The 4,612-nt window shown below is 41.3% G+C and overlaps 1 pseudogene; it reads left to right on the top strand.

Annotated features, from left to right (window-relative positions):
• The first annotated feature begins 3,329 nt into the window (after nt 1–3,329).
• LOC120080950 overlaps nt 3,330–4,612 on the top strand; it is a 12,453-nt pseudogene continuing 11,170 nt past the window's right edge.

Raw genomic sequence — 4,612 nt, 5'->3', positions numbered from 1 at the left:
TTTTCACTTGAGCTAACAACATGAGGCTTAAATTTGTTAATGGGTATGGATTTTGATTTCTTTAAATAAAAAAATAATTAGAAAGAAAACTATAAAAGAAGGATTTTGTTAAAAATATGAATTAAAAAAGGAAAAGAAAAAATGATCGTTGGTCACTTAATTTGAAAATAAATAAATAAATAAACTGCATATGCAGATTTTCAATTAAAAAAAATTATATATATGTAACACCCCAAATATTTTTTAAATTTTTTTTATGTAATTTCAGTAATTCCTTTTTATTATTGAGGGCATTTTTTGAATTTTGGAAGTCAAGTATAGTTGCGGGAATTTAATTTTTGGCATTGAATTTATTCAATTTGGAAATTAATGACAGGAATTAATTTCATTTTGGAAATGAAAGAAATTTAATAGTATAAAGTAGAATAAGGAAAGAAATAAAATAAAGTTTATTTTATTTTATTTTTAATTTTTTAGTTTTATTATTATTTTTTTTTATAAAAACAAAACTTAAATCCTTCTTTAACCTCACCGCACCCCCCCCCCCCGAGAAAACCTAGACGCCAGCGCAGTTTTCGGTCAAACCCGACGCCGACGAGCAGACGGCGATTCAAAGCGCCAGAAGGTCAGAGTAGACGCCTCGTCCACTGTGTTCCGCTAAGAGCCCCAGATCTGAAGGCGTCTTGTCCGCTGTGTTCCACCGAAAGCAGCTCGCCTAACTTCTCCAGCTTGTCCAGCTGAGCTCCACTGCGCGTCGCTCATCTGGTCGGTCTCCTCTGTCATTCGCCTAGTGCCGACCATACGCGAACACCACTTAAAGCCATGTTCGCCACCCAAGCCGCTTCGCCGTTGGTTGTCGTCACCCTGCTGCGTCGGGTCTGTCTGGGTCTTTGTCAGATCTGTTGGGGTAAGGTTGTGTCGGTTCGTTTCATTCTCTTGGCCATTAATATTGTGTTTTAGTGTTATGACTCACCTTTTTTGGATTTTGTTTCAAGCTAAAGTCGTTAAGGAGTTTGGAAGTCAAAGAAGGCACCGTCGAGAAAGGTGTAAGTGATTTTCATTCTTTGAGTAAGTTCTTAATAGTTTGGATTTGGACTTGAAGTCTTACAATTGTGGCTTCAATTGAAATTTGAGAGTTGTTTTGTTGTAGGGCCGCTACTTTGGATTTGCCGTTATAGTTTGGTGGTCTAATTATCTGTGGAGTATTGACTCGAGGTAAGTAATCTTACTACTGAAGTTGCCCACGGGCCAATCACAGGATGTATGCTAGCATGATGGATGTATTTTACGGTAGAATGACAACATGATGAACTGATAATTTAGTATATGTTACGGTAGAATGACAGCATGATGATCTGATAGTTTAGTATAACCGCTGTACGTTTTTGCTTGAGGATATGAAAGATGTATTTATGCACATGGATACCTGAATGCTAGTATGAGATGATATTTGATTCCATAAGGTTGTATGTGATCTGTGGATATTGAGGCATGTGTGTTTGTTATTGAGCCATGGTGTTGAAGCATATGTATATCATAGAGTTATTGTGATAATTATGGTATTAAGCCTATGCTAGTGATTTTACTGATTAGTTAGAATGCCCACTAGGTTTGTGTTTGGATTCACCAGTTTGTGTTTCCTTCGGGATTCACCAGTTTATGTTTCCTTCGAGATTCACCAGTTTGTGTTTCCTTCTAGATTCACCAGCAGTTCGCAGGCGCCGCAATCTTCCTTTATGGAAAGTTTGTTGAAGCAATATATTGAGAAGAACGAAATTGTGCTTCAAAACCAAGCGACGTCTATCCGCAACTTTAAAATTAAGATAGACCAGATTGTGGGTGAACTCAAGAACAAATCGCAAGGGGCCCTGCCGAATTCAACGGAACTCCCACGCAACCCAGGGGTACGGGCAAAGAGCAATGTCAAGTCGTGACGTTGCGTAGTGGAAAAACTGTGGTGGGGGAGAAGAAGAAGCCTAGCCGGACTGCTCCAATTGTGCTCGAACCAGTGATTGCGATGACTCAAGAAGAAGCAGAAGAAAAAGAGGCGATAGAGCCAAAGATTGCGTCCACCTCAGAGCCAAAAGAACAGGGGACCATAAGAATACAGCTGCCACCTTTCCCACAGAGAGAAAAAAGAAAAATGATGAGGTACTGGTATGTTCGCCATGGTGGCTTTGACGCAGAGCCAAAAGAACAAGGGACTATGTTAAAACAATTGCATATTAATATTTCGTTCACTGAAGCAATTGAGGAGATGCCCACATATGCGAAGTTTCTAAAAGATATGGTGACAAAGAAGAGAGGCACTGGTAAGTTCGCCATGGTGGCTTTGACGCAGAGCTCAAAATCTATAATCCTATCGAAAATGCGTGACCCTGGGAGTTTCACTATACCTTGCTCCATTGGAGGATTGTACTTCGGGGAAGCGCTATGCGATCTTAGAGCCAGCATTAACCTGATGCCTCTGTCAATTTTCAAGCAGCTGAATGTGAGGCAACTTCCACCCACAATGATGACTCAGCAAATAAATCTCTAGTGCATCCAGAGGGGAAGGTGAAGGACGTGCTAGTTACAATCGAAAAATTTATATTACCAGCAGACTTCATCATCTTGGACTACGAAGCCAACAAGGATGTGCCCATCATCCTAAGGCGACAATTTTTATCAACCGATCGTGCCCAGATTGACGTGCACAAAAGAGAGATTAATGAATCCGAGCCATGAAATATCCTAAGGAAGAAGACTTTAATGAATCCGATGATGAATAGAGTCTGAATGAAGAAGAGAAGCCTGCAGATGAAAATGAAGATGAGGATGCGATTGCATCCATTGTAGCATACAATGCGATCACGGAAAAAACAAACAAGGAAGATGAGGTGATCACACCGCAAGAAGTTCATCTGACAGTGAATGAAGAAAGAAAAACAACAAAACCATCCTTAGAGCAACCACCATCAATCGAGCAGAAAACCCTTCCTAACCACCTGAAGTATGCATTTCTGGGGCAGAGTGAAAAGCTATCGGTAATCATTTCCTCTGCACTTAATGAAAACCAAGAAAATGCGCTACTGAGCATTCTGTGAAAATATGTAAAAGCATTTGGCTGGACGTTAGCAGACATTCGAGGAATTAGCCCCGCATATTGTATACATAGAATTCATCTCGAAGAGAATCACAAAGGATCGATCAAACATCAGAGTAGACTCAACCCTGCGATGAAGAAGATCGTAAAGGAGATAATCAAGTGGTTAGACGCGGGCATCATCTATCCAATAGCAGACAGCATGTGGGTCAACCCTGTGTAGTGCGTGCCAAAGAAATGAGGGATGACGGTAGTCCCTAACGCAAACAACGAGCTGATACCGCAAAGAACCGTCACTGGATGGCGAATTTGCATGGACTACCGCAAACTGAATGCGGAAACAAAGAAAGANACTGAATGTGGGGCAACTTCCACCCACAATGGTGACTCAGCAGATAAATCTCTAGTGCATCCAGAGGGGAAGGTGAAGGACGTGCTGGTTACAATCGACAAATTTATATTACCAGCAGACTTCATCATTTTGGACTACGAAGCCGACAAGGATGTGCCCATCATCCTAAGGCGACCATTTTTATCAATCGATCGTGCCCAGATTGACGTGCACAAAAGAGAGATTACCTTGAGCGTGAATGGACAGAAGCTCAAGTTTAACATTATCTGAGCCATGAAATATCCTGAGGAAGAAGACCTTAATGAATCCGACGATGAATAGAGTCTGAATGAAGAAGAGAAGCCTGAAGATGAAAATGAATATGAGGATGCAATCGCATCCATTGTAGCATGCAATGCGATCACGGAAAAAATAAACAAGGAAGATGAGGTGATCACACCGTAAGAAGTTAATCTGACAGTGAATGAAGAAAGAAAAACAACAAAACCGTCCTTAGAGCAACCATCATCAATCGAGCAGAAAACCCTTCCTAACCACCTGAAGTATGCATTTCTGGGGCAGAGTGAAAAGCTACCGGTAATCATTTCCTCTGCAATTAATGAAAACTAAGAAAATGCGCTACTGAGCATTCTGTGAAAATATGTAAAAGCATTTGGCTGGACGCTAGTAGATATTCGAGGAATTAGCCCCGCATATTGTATACATAGAATTCATCTCGAAGAGAATCACAAAGGATCGATCAAACATCAGCGTAGACTCAACCCTGTGATGATGAAGGTCGTAAAGGAGATAATCAAGTGGTTAGACGCGGGCATCATCTATCCAATAGCAGACAGCACGTGGGTCAGCCCCGTGTAGTGCGTGCCAAAGAAATGAGGGATGACGGTAGTCCCTAACGCAAACAACGAGCTGATATCGCAAAGGACCGTCACTGGATGGCAGATTTGCATAGACTACCGCAAACTGAATGCGGAAACAAAGAAAGATCATTTCCCTTTACCTTTTATTGGCCAAATGTTGGACCGTCTAGCTCGAATGACTTCTACTGCTTCTTGGATGGGTATGTCGGTTATAACCAGATCATGATCGCTCTTGAAGATCAAGAAAAGACCACATTCACCTGCCTGTATGGAACATTTGCATTTCGACGCATGCCATTCGGCCTCTGAAATGCG

The sequence above is a fragment of the Benincasa hispida genome, chromosome 7 (assembly GCF_009727055.1).
Source record: "Benincasa hispida cultivar B227 chromosome 7, ASM972705v1, whole genome shotgun sequence".
Lineage (NCBI taxonomy): Eukaryota > Viridiplantae > Streptophyta > Magnoliopsida > Cucurbitales > Cucurbitaceae > Benincasa > Benincasa hispida.
This window is presented reverse-complemented; position numbering and strand designations above follow the sequence as displayed.